Raw genomic sequence first — 13,455 nt, 5'->3', positions numbered from 1 at the left:
TAGCATGTGCATTTACATGTCTGTGCACACACACTTTACTGCTTACAAGAGAAATGAGAGGGGAGAGAGGGAAGAGAGGGAGAAAGAAGTAGAGAAGTAGAAAAGGCAGCAGTGTGGCTTTAAGATAAGATAAATCTAAGGCCCAATCAGTAACACTGAAGTAGTTCTTCCTATACAGCTATGGACCATTTAACATTGAGATTTTTAAATTTCATGTCAATAGCTATGCAACCTCAGTCTTTAGCCCACTTTAAATGACAATTTCTATTTAATGCAGTCCTATAACTTGGTCATTCCACATGTAAGGTTCTACACTTAGGATATAATACAATTTCAGGAGAAGCTTCTACATACATGGATATTTATTTCAGTATTGTGTTTGACATTGCAGAAAGTTATATACAAAAAAATAAAGGTCTGTTTTCCTATGCCCACAATGAAATCAAATAACAAAATTACATTTTCAAAGAATTCCTAATAGTACAGAAGATACTCATATTATTTTAAATAAAATTAACAATTAAGTAAAAAATTATAAGTAAAATATGCAGTAGGAGGTTGCATATCCCAACACTCTGGGTGTAAACATAGGAGGATCAGGAGTTCAAGAACAGCCTCAGTCATATAGTGAGCTCAAGGCTAGCCTGTGCTAATGAGACTCTATCTCATGCATACAGAAATAGCTGCATCACCCAGAAAGACCACCCCAGCATGGGTAACAAGTCACAAAAGCTGCATTCCTATCTTATTATAATTAGAATTAGATTTGTATTACACACCATTCATCCTTGGGATATTTTAAAGACAAGGAGTTTATTGGGTTTCCTTACTTGATAATAGATGAAGAATAGTTCATAGGCATGTGGGTGACCCCCAAAAAGCCCACACTGGAGAGAATGCACCCACCATGGATGTTGGGTTCCATATAGAGAGTTCTCTCCTCCCAGTCTTCCTCAGCCTATACACTCTGGTCCTTCCCAAGACTGCAAGGCCACATACAATTAGCACAGAATTCCATAAAAGTGGCTGGGAGGGGTTGATGAATAGTGATGAGAAAATTCCATGATCCTCCCTGCTCTACTCTTCTTTGGGGGAATGTCAACACTCAATAAACCCAACTGGGATGGTTTCATGGAAGCAGACAGATCTGGTTCAATGAAGAGGGTAACTGTCTATGAAAAGATAGTGTTACAGCAACAGGATAGAGTGGAAAATCAACACAGCACACTTTAAAAGCCACCTCCCGTAGAATAATGATTCTCAGTACCACTGCCCACCTGAGTCAAATACACCTATCTACTAGGAACAGAGTCCTCCTTCCAAAGGAACTTGAGACTTTGCTAGAAGTTAATTATGAAATAAGTAAAAGTTAACTTAACATAGTATTTTTTATTGTCATATATATTTGGGGAAAACAAAAATCTCTGTCTAAGATAAAATTTTAAAATACTCTTTGGCATTTTGACCACTAAAGGTGAAGTTATGGCACTGTAAACAAGTGAGTTTTCATGGAGCCAGGGAGAGTCTTAATTTGACTACTCACTGTATCTGGAGTCTCAGGGAAGATCCCCTAGAAAACAACAGGACAAAGAGGAAGCATATCCACTGGCAACTAAAGAACAAATCTGGAAACAAGATGGAATTGTTCTCTGAGTTTCAAGTCTCCTTCAGGAATACTCCCAAAGATGCTGTAGCCTATTGTTCACAGGATATGATCACAGTCTAGTCTAGAAGAAATATGAAATCTTCGTGTTTGGTGTCCAAGACAGAATGTTCATGAACTCTGTTCTGTAATAAACTAAATAGATGTCCCAGGTATTCTATTAACTGTTAGATTCTTCCTGTCAGTTTCCCAAATTTAGTAATTGCTTTGAGGCAGTGTTTGTACATAGAATAAATAAAACACATAGCTAGCAAACAGTTCCTAATCACTGTATTTTCATGAAAGACTGAACTATTTTACATTAGATAGTATCTTTGAAACATTTTTGATATCAAATCTATTTTATATCACATATAACATACAATCACATAACAAGGATTGAATTTTACTGACATCTTGAACTTGGGCTTCCTAATCCCCAGGGCTGCGAGCTGTGAGAAAACACATCTATATTTAAGACACCCAATAGATCCTTGGTTTTTTATTATATATAGTAATCTGAGAAGAATAACATAATATTTAAAAATGCTTAGTAAATTTTAGAGTCTTATAGAAATACGTAACTTCCAATGCAGAAAATGAAACAACCCAGCATGTCAGCATCCACAGGCTCTACCCAATTCATTATCTGACTGTTGGTTGGTTAAGTGTCTAGCATGCCTCATACTAATTAAGATAGATACAGCCTCAGCTGTAATGATCTTACAGTACAATGACATACAAAGAGTTTGCCATTAAAATGAAATGTGGAATTCAAAGAGAGGGTCAATACATAGAAATGGAGTGCCTGCCCTTGACCTGGGAGTGATATCAATTAATGACTAATAGCACAAAGGCAAGAGACAAGGGTTGGTAAAGTGAATACAAAGACTCCAAAATCTGGAAGGCCATGCCCTGGCTTCAAAGGGAAGAAGGAGAGAAAAAGAGATTGAGTCAAGCCTTAGTCTCAGAAGAAATGCAAGGACTAGCTTAAGTGACAATTTCTAAACATGCACAATAGTTTGGACTTCAATGTGAGTGGACAGGAAGCTGTAAGATATGCTTTTAAGCAAAGGGGTAAATATCAGATGTTTGCATTTTATTAGAAAGATCCACCTGTTGAAGTTGACAAAAGTCTCTTCAATCACCAATATGAGAAATGAAGAAGCTGAATGAGGTAATAAGGAGATAGGGAAGGAATTCAACAGACTGAAGAGGGAAGACAAATCTGGAAGATAAAGATGGGAATGGATGATTCCTTGGTTTCTCAAGGTGCCACAGTCACCTATGCAGACGGAGAAAAGAGGAAGAATGTTATGATGCCTGGGAAACAATGGCTTTGACTCGTATTGAAGACAGTAAAATAAATATGGCAGCAAAGCAGGGAGATAGCACCTCCTGTTCAGAGGCAATTAGGTGCCAGTGCCATGCATTCCATGCTACACTGCCTGTGCACACTGTAGGGGATTAAGGCTTCCAACATTCTCATGATTATTGTGACCCTTAGGAAATGTAGAAATAAAAAAAGAATCACTAGAGTATTGATTCATACTTTTACAAACTACAAAAATTAGTCCAACTTCAAAGAGTCAGAAAGGTTTCCTTAATAAAGGTGGCCTTCACCTTTACTCAAGGAAACTTCTCTTGCAACACAGTCTACTACAGAAAACCACAACCAATTATGATGCAAAGTTGGGGAGCGCTATTCCAATGGTACATTTGCAAAACACTTCCACACCTAAAGGACAGGCATCATTGTAGGCAAAGGGGGTAGGAAGACTGTTAGAGTCAGGCAATCATAGTTTTCTGTGTGAAGGTCTCCCAGCAACACCAGAAACTAATACCCATAAAGTCTCACCAACATGGCTGCCCAAACAGGAGCTGAACAAGAATGACACCAATGAACATGCTAAACTGGACAGGGAAAAGCCCATGAGGCCTCAACCCTACCCAAAGGACTACAGGAACCTGGGCAAAGGTGGGAACAGGAGAGGTGGTCCCTCCAGGGAAGAGCACACCAATTGGTTGTCTTTTGCCAAATTGTCAGCCCTGAAAACAAGAATACAGGTAACATATAGAGAATGAACTCATTATATTTAGAAATATGTGTTCAATACATAATTATATATGTATGAAATAACAATGAGCAAAATGGAGGCCATGAGCATATGGGAGGTTTTCAAAGGATGATGGGAAAGGAGAAATGTTATAATTATATTATAATCTCAAATTCTTTAGGCAAAGATAGAAAACAAGTCTATTATGAGATGCTTGATATATCCATAAATGTCAACTCAATTTGTCATGCTTTCCCTTTCAATTTGTTTCAAAATCTGACCTATCAAACTAATGAGATATTAGGCTTTGAAAGATGCTGTAGTTCTTGAACTTGAAGAGGGGTTCATATAGGCTCATTTTTATTTTATAGCTTACTTGTTTATGAGAATTTGTATGAACTAAGTATATTGAGAGACATCTATGAGCCAGTATAACAGTTTTGGGGATGATCAAAGACTTCACACAAGCAGTAGAAGATTTGAACTTTAACTTGAAATTTAAGTTGTTGATTTTGACAGCTAGATGATGTAGAGTTCTGAGTTCTGAGCTTATGAGCTGGTGACTGCTATTATAGTTTTCCTATAAGATAATTTGAAAAGGCTTTCCTGAGGAGTACATGCTAGTATTAATGTGCCTTAATAATATTTAAACTACATCCATCTCTCATTAACATGCAACATTGTTTTAGTTGTATGGTCTTCAATATTTTAGACATAAACTATCCTCCCATATTACTGACAAATTTGACCATTGGTTGCACAATGTAATTGTACTATAAATACCCATGTGGAGACTCAATAAGAAAACTCAACAGGGAGGGCAATTACAGGAGGTATAAAGTTTGAAAATGTTTATTCTCCCCTTCAGTGCTCAAGAGAGTACTAAGTCACAATAAAACTGTATTCAACCTCGTATACCCCAGATAACTACAATTCCTTTATTTTACAACCATGGGCAAAATCTTGAAAGCAATTATACTAAGGCCACTATTTATGGTGGTACTGAAGGAAAAGGGAAAGACTTCATTTGTACATATGCATCATACAACTGAACAATTCTGGATTATATATAGTATAGTTACATTAGTACAAGCACAGGTCAGGACTTCTCAGGTAGGAGCCACACCTGGAAGCTGGGAAACAGCACACAGACAGGGTGGCCACAGTACAGATAAAAACCATTGTATGAAAAAGGAGTAGGGTCAGTTGAATGATATACCTGAGGGTTGTTTAGGAGGTGTGGACTCATGGAATTTTCCCACAAACTCTTTCAGCTCAAATCACCTGGGTTGACCCATCCTTGTCATAGAGGAAAATTGAAGGGGGAAAGCAAATTAGGGTCTTGACTCTAGCTTCTTGACTCTTCAATTAATCTTTCAGGACACAGGAAGCCCATGTTGTGGGAAAAAAATTTACTATAACAGAATTAAGGAGATTTTTATTTTGGTCTTATTTAATTTTTATAGAATAATGTATGTTTCTTTCATAAGTGGAAAATATTAATTCATTTAAGGCAACCTCTTTCACATTGAATACCTCCATATTTCAAAAATCATCCACAAGTATTTTCAGGATGTTATAATGACAAATTCCTAAGAAAATATAGTTCACTTGTTTCTGATTATTCTTTTTATCTATTTGTTTTTAATTATTCCTTTTATTTGTGAGATTATAATATAATTACATCATTTCTCCTTCTCTTGTCTCCCTCCAAATCCTTCTGTATAGTCCTCCCTACTGCTTTCCTTCAAATTTATGGCTCTCTTTTAATCTTTTAATTAATTGTTATTGCATTCACACTTACAAACAGACACTATATATGTATATATGTATATGTGTGTATGTATATGTTTATTTATATGTATATATGTAAATATATACATATATTGTGTGTATATGAATATGTGGATATATTTGTATTTATAACCTGCTCAGCCTGTACATTTTCAAGGCTTACCACTTTTTGAATATACAATTGGGGTGCTCTCCACTGATGAATGTTATTTCTCCACTCTCAGAATTTCTTATTTACCTATAGCTCTCTGTGTAGAGCTGACATGGTCTAGGATTTCCTCTCAAGCCAGTTTGACATGTCTATTGTTGTCCTTATTCAGCTCATGTTTGGGTAGTCCTGTTTGTAAGGCTTTATGGATGGAGTTTCTGACATTGCTGGAAGACATAATCTCGAAGGGAAGTCCCCGGTTTTCTATTTCTTTCAATCCTCACCAACCCCCTTCTTCTGCAATGTTCCCTAAGCCTTATGTGCAGGAACGCTTTGTAGTTATATCCACTGGGACTATGTTCCACAATTGCATTAGGTTTAATTGTAGTCTGCTCTAATGGTCTCTATCTGTTGCAAAGAGAAGTTTTCTTGATGAGGCGAAGACTATACTTATCTGTGAATACAAAGACAAATATTTAGAGAGCAGTTAAGGATTGTGATGTTTTTAGTAAATTGGTGGTTGTAGGCTTTCTTCGGTCCATGACTTCACTAGCTCTGGGTAGTTGGCTAGGTTCCCAGTACTAGGAATGCTTTCCTTCCTGTTAAATAGGTCCAGTGAGAGAGCTGTTGGTTACTGCCAAGGTATGGGTGCTTCTACTGAACCCTTATGATTATTCTGCCATTTTGGTCACTGAGCTGGGAAGGATTGTTTGTTATTTCCTTCCTTTGGGAACTTGCATACTTTGGGTACCCTAAAATCTAGTCCTCATAGAGGAGGGATTCAGATAAGTTTCATTACAGGAACCTCTGGGTCCTATGTCTGAAGTGCATGGTATTTTCGGTAATAGGGTCTAACCTACCATTTCTTGGCCTGGGAACCAAGGGCAGTAACAATAGCCTGAAATATTGTGGGACTGTCTGAAACAGCCTTGAGCAACAACTCAAAATAGAACTTCTTATGCCTGGTGGTGGTATTTGGTTTTTAGTTTTGCTTTTGTTGTTGCTATTGTTTGTTTGTTGTTTGTTCTTTTTTTTTAGATGCTCTTTGGCTCTTAGAGGGAATATTGTCAGCCCTGATGAGAAAATTTCCTGAAAACTGTAGTGTATTTATACACAGACTTACATGGATTATAAGATTTTCATGTAAATAGTAAATAGTATAATTCCACATATTTTATTTTTATATTTGTATTATTTAATTTATATTAATTTTATTAGTATTAATTTTGTGTTAATTTCTTATTAAAATTTAATTCACATTATTAGCTTACATTCTAATCACTCTAATTTCCCACCTTCATATAACCTGTCTATCCTCTCCTACTGCCTCAAATTTCACTCAGATTCATCCCTATTCATTTTCTTTCTTAACCCACAAAGATTGACCAGGGTCATCTGTGTGACTGTGGATTTAGAGCTGTCTATTAGAGCCAGGTAGGCTCAGCAGAAAGAACACAGCTAAAGACAGTGATTCTCCTCTCCCAGAATCTATTCACAACCTGCATTTCAGAGGTTACAAGACAGTTTCTGCAAATCCTCCACCCCTCCCAACTGTTAATAGGCCAGTCTTCTGTGGGCCCCAGGCAGGTATCCACAGTTAGTATGAGTTATCATAGGAGCTGGATCATAAGTCTGGATTTTGCAGGAGGAGCAGTGGCATTTTGAAGCCCTTCACCCTATCTTCAGGCTCTTAAATTTCAAATTGTACTCTAGACAAAGTTGACCATCTCTAATAGAGGTGAAATTAAAAGTACTTTGGTAGCATTAATAATATCATCTTCTGCCTGAGGGAAAATGTCACACAAAATAAATTAATCTATATCATCATAGGATTACTGGAATGAGAACTCTCAATGTGATTTAACATTATCAAATTTTATTGTATTCTAACATATGATAAATTATCTTGATATATAGAGCCTAGCCAAACTCTGCCATAAAACAGGTACTAGACAATAATTTGACTACTGGATAGTATAAATGATCTATTTTCAGAAGGTCTGTGGAAATGGAATGGCAATAGCACACTTTGTACATTCATAATAAAAACTATTGAAGTCTAAAATCGTATTGAACTCATGATTGACGTGTGAGTTATCTGAAGCATGGCCTTTCCAAATCATCTCATTTAATTTCTCCTGAAATCATTTGGAAAGATTATTAAACTCCTTCCCCTCTCACAACTGTGGAAACTGAGGCTTGGCGAGAAGAATAACTTGTTCAAAATTTAAAGGATTTCAATCAACCATGTGTATTCTTGACCCTGGTATGTAAGCCACTGTTCATAGTAAAGTTTATAAGAAATGTTGATGAATCAAACCAGACTACTTTGCCATTGACTGTGAGAAAAATTCAATCATAACTGAATTGGTAAGAGTCAAGTTACTAGTTAACAGAAAGTCTAAAATTCTGATATTAAGTAGTTGAGCAACATATATTAGGCCCACATTTGATTATATAGTATTCCCTGTATGTGCACAGGTGTGAGACCATCCACTGTACTATGAGCAGCCATTAAATGTCCACATCCCTGTGAAAACTGCCCCTCCGTTTATCAGTTACCAGTAGCTCCTTCTTTTCTGAGAGCACTAATAATGTTGGATGAGGGTCCCCTGACTTCCTCTTGAACTTGTTCTCCTCTTTAACATAGTCCAAACATAGTCATGATCTAATGTATGGAGGCGAGGCACACAATATAGCTTATGATGTTGAGATACTATAAATAGCCATTATAAGTTTCATGGAGGAATGACCCTGTGCATCATAATGATGACTTTGATTAATGAATTACTCTTCCTTAAAACCATTTTGAACATGGTTCTCTTTCCTGTGGATCTGAACTGCCTCCTGTTACTGCTGCCCTTAACACACCCTCATCTTCAGATCTGTATAGGTTCTCATTCTAACCTCTATGGTAGGAAGGCTATGAAGTAGTTTCAAAGTCATATGCAGGCTCCCCAGCTTCCAGGAGTACCCTCCTTCCCACTCTCCTATCTCTAGTTGCATAAGAAAATCTCCATTTCCTGTCAATGCATCTGTGTGTGACCATAAACAACCATCCCGTTTTCAGTACAGTAAAGAAATCAAAAGTACAATATCTTTTAAAAGATCCTGTAAATGTAGACACAAAAATAATAACTCACACTTCAAAATTAAACACTCCTAGATGCTTTTGAATTTCATGCTTTTCAGAGAGGAAACCATGAGGTTCTAGGGAAACTTGGACTATACAACTGCCTTGAAAATGAGTCTTTTAGATCCAGTCTTTGAACTTATTAAATATTTCAAAATATTTCAAGTATTTTAGTCTTGAAAGAAAGACTAAATTTTCTTTCTTTCTTCTTCTTTTTTTTTTTTTTTTGGTGTTATCATTGGACATTTTATTCTCCAAAGATAAGTATGCCATACAACATTTAATGACAACATATGTAGAAATTGATCCTCCTATCCAGGGAATGTCCAAATCCCTGGAAGTTGGCCTGAAGCTATTTTTTTTTTTAATTTTACTTTATTATTATTTTTATTTTACATGTCGATCCCAACTCCCTCCCCCCTCCTTCCTTCCCTCTTACCCTCTCCCCCCCCCTCACATGCACCCTGACCACCCTCCCCTCCCACCCACCCCCCACCTTGTTGTGATCCACCCAATGTAGGTACAAAAGCTAAACTTGGGTCTTCTGCCAGAGCAGTCTACACATAATCATCTCTCTCACCCACAATGCTCTTAAAACAACAACAACAAAACAACAAATCTTGATTTTGGAAACTTTTAGAGTGCAATGCCTACATGTTTCCAAATTTCTAACAACAAACACAAAGTATCAGTGAATTGAATTAAGTTGTCACTTTACTTACACATGAAAGCTAAAAATAATTCCAGTTTACTTGGATATCTCAAAAGCAGAAAAGCCCGTCTCCTGGAGGTGGGTGGAGTAGTCAGCCCCAACATCTCGGAGATGCTGGACAAGAAGGAGCTGGTGCTGCAGGGCCAGATTCAGGAGCACAACATTGCCACCAAGAATGAAAGCCTGAAGTGTGGCAGTGATCAAGAAGTTCCAGCAACAGTCTGGTATTTACAGTGCTTCAGAGACGAGGCCTTGAGCCAGAACAATAACTCTTGGCAATGAGTAGTTACATGTAGAACTGTGTAGCCAAAACATATACTAAGTGGCACACTGCAGCTTCCAATGCCACTGCAACAGATGAATTTGCAATGGAGGGGTGAGAAAGATGAAAGGGTAGGAAGGATGGAGGAACAGATCAGAGTGTGTATGGTAGAGAGAAGCTGAATCATGTAGGTGTCTGAGGCCTGAGCCACCACCGAGTGGCCATGTTGATGTTGCAAGGCCTGTACCACTACCTGAGGCCATGTTGATATTTATGATCTATGTTGCCACCCTTGGCCATGTCTGAGTCCTGCTGCAGCTGGGGGCCCTGTGGATGCATTGATGTCCATAGTCTGTGTTACCATCAAAGTCCACCCAAATGTCTGTGGTCTGTGCTGCATCTGAAGCCATGTTGATGTCTGTAGCCCATATTGCCACCTGAGACTATGCTGAGGTCCAGAGCATGTGCCAACATCAGAGACCAGGTGAATGTCCGTGGTCCATGCTGTCACCAGATACCATGTGGTAGTCCATGATAGGACACAGAAACTCCTTCTGCAGTGATAACTATGACTGCATACTGACAGCTGAAACAGATATGGGAGGCGTCTGTGACAACTCCCAGCTCCACTCCAAAACAAGGAACAGCCTACACTGAAAGCCATCAAAGAGAACTCTTAAAAACTGTGGTAAGGATGGAGAAGTGTAGCTCTCCACACTAGATGGCTACTTGCAGGGGTGGGTGTGGGGAAAGGCTCAATTTCCTTTGAAGGAGTTTGACCATGCTCCAGAGACTATGTGGAAAACACAACCTTGACCTGGAAATGGTCCTGGGAGCACTGGGAGGTGAGGGTGGATGATCAGGACACACTATGTGAAATTCCCAAATAATCAATAAAAATGTTATGTTTTTAAAAAAAGCAGGGTCAATAAAGTACGAAGGAGAAAGAAGAAGATAGAGAAAATTATGGAATGTGCTAAAAATGTTTCCATTGTTGCATTTGTATTCCATAATTGCCAAAGTAATCATAATATTCCATCTTCACAAACAAGGAGGGCAGTGATAATATCTAGGGATTATTGTGCATTACTTTCAAAACTATAACAACATGAAACTATGTCACATAACATTAATTAGACTAAATAAAGCCTCAGGCTGTTAAAATTTGTTCTTGTGTGCTTGAATTTAGTCACTATTTTCCTGTGAAATTTCCAAGTTCTTGGAGGTATGATTTCATAGTCCTTGACACATAATTATGCTGAATTTTGTTGAAACTCAACATTGGCTGAGGAGACCCCTTGGAGAGCCTATACTGTATGTGAGAGCATTCGTGGGTGAGATACATGTGAACAAGAACAGTTATTGTTTCACCCAATCTTTTATTCAATGTACAGACAAACTTCATCTAAACAAGTCTCCATTTAATTCATGTCACTTATAAACAAGAAGGTTTTACCTGATTATTAAAAGGTTTCATAAAGACCAACCAAAACCTTGTCAATTCCTGGTCCTATTACTACTACTGCTGCTGCTGCTGCTACTACTACTACTATTACTACTACTACTAAGACTACTACTACTACTAAGACTACTACTACTACTACTACTACCATCACCACCACCACCACCACCACCACTACAACTACCACTACTACTTGATTTGCTTCAGAGGGATGGGAGGACAGCCCCAGAGATACTCAGGAAGACAAATGAAGTGTGGAAAGTGATCCGACCAAGTGCTATCACATCAAGACCTAGTATGCGTCCTAGCAAAGACAAAGGTTGCCACCTGGAGGTAGCAGAGGCGCACTGTCGCTTATTTGCGGAAAGAATTTGAAATAGGGGCATTTTGTAAGCATTTCCCTGAGAGGAATCGATCATTGCGCAGCTGGCAGCCTGCCCAGCTCTGCAAACTGGCATGAACTCTCACCCCTCTCTGACGCATTTTAACATCGTGTGAGAGCCTTAATCAAACACTTCTTAGTATATCCACCTTTACTTCCTTCTGGTGGACTTTCTAAGACAGCTGAGTAAAACCTCCAGCCGCCCCACCGCGGAGCTACACACTATTAAGGAGCTCACTTACGCTCTGAAATGTGCATCTCTAACACAAGAATATCAGAGTTGCTTAACAGAAAATACCGGGGAGTCCAGTTCAAATCCAAACTGTGGCTTCTCCAATTACCTTGGGAGAGTTATTTTCCCTTCAAAAATCTGTTTGCTCAGATTAAAAGATGAAGGTGACCACAGCTTCCCACTCAGGGCGTTGTTAGAGATGAAATGAGAAGCCGGTGTGCAGCCCTCACCACAGCAGCTGCCTAATGCATGCTTGATGGCTGGTTGCTTTCTGTTTCTTTGATCCTCCCAGCCTCAAGCTTCTAATAGCTCAAAAAAAAAAAAAAAAAAAAAAAAAAAAATTTGCCTTAAACCATTGCACATGGGTACTACCCAGGTCTTTTAAAACTATATGGCCATTAGCTGTACAAATCTACCAGCATAAACTTGGAATTTTCATTCATCACACCGCCACCTCCACCCCCAATGGCTAATTTGAAGCCATAGAAACCCTAACACTACACCTCTTGGGAGACCTATTTAGCTTTGAAGCAAACCTAATTAAACAACTAAACTAAAATATATCCAAGGTAAAGGCCGCCTATTTCTGTTAATTCTAAGCAAGTTGGAATTAGGGTTGGAAATGAGATCCACACCATCTATGTTTTTAGTCCACATTATTCAAATCATATGTTTCTGTAGATTCCATGTGTACAACGTTTGTAAACAATGGTTGTCTAACTTTAAAAAAAAACTCCAAACTTATTCTTTATGTAAATGTTGCTTTCATACAAGTTCCAGGCCAGGCTTCAAAGCAATGCAGAGAAACTGTCTTGGAAAACCAAACTAAATAAATAAATAAATGAAAATGAAAATAATTTATGTCAGGCTCCTTAGAAATATTCCCAATTCATCAGTCATCCATTCTTGTACCTTCATCTCTCCATTCTCATTAATGAAGAAATATTTGGAATCCAATACAAACTGAATAGCTTAAAATTGATTAAAATCTTCAGATAAAAAAGAAGAAATTCATGAACCCATTCTGAACTATTTGGGCATTCCATCCCTGTGTCCCAGCCCACACCAACTTTGTGAACTCAGCCTTAACTGAGTGAGTGTTGACTTCAGGCACACAAATCTAGGCACTGTGATTACTCATAGACACAAGTTTCTTTTAAAAGGTGGAAGAAACAAAGACAACAGGAAATGTTGCTAATTTTGCCTTTTCTGTTAAACTTGCTATACAAAGCAGGCTTTACTCAGAAATCTGGAGAGCTTCTGTCATCTTTTAATGTACACAAGCAAAACACTGGTCTTTGTAAATGAAATAAAACAGATAAAAGGACAATATGTCTGTTAGAATACAAGGGCCATGTGATTCTGCAATGCTGGCTAACTAAAGCCAAATTCAGACCCTACATAGGAAATAGACAAGGTCTAAATGGAAACATCAAGAATATAGGGTTTTTTGATGACTTCATTTCTTTCCCCAATACACTAAGCTCACAGCAAAAATGTCATGAGACTGTGAAAGTTGTTTTCTTTCCTGTGTGCGCTGGACTCCTGCCCTGAGTCTCACACTGTATTAGCGAGGGAAGATGGCATGGTAGTGGTCAGAATAGACAACTCTGACTGAGTAATGGATGGAA

The sequence above is a fragment of the Phodopus roborovskii genome, unplaced genomic scaffold (assembly GCF_943737965.1).
Source record: "Phodopus roborovskii unplaced genomic scaffold, PHOROB, whole genome shotgun sequence".
NCBI classification, from domain to species: Eukaryota; Metazoa; Chordata; class Mammalia; order Rodentia; family Cricetidae; genus Phodopus; species Phodopus roborovskii.
The sequence above is the reverse complement of the archived record's forward strand: the minus strand, read 5'-3'. Positions refer to the sequence as shown.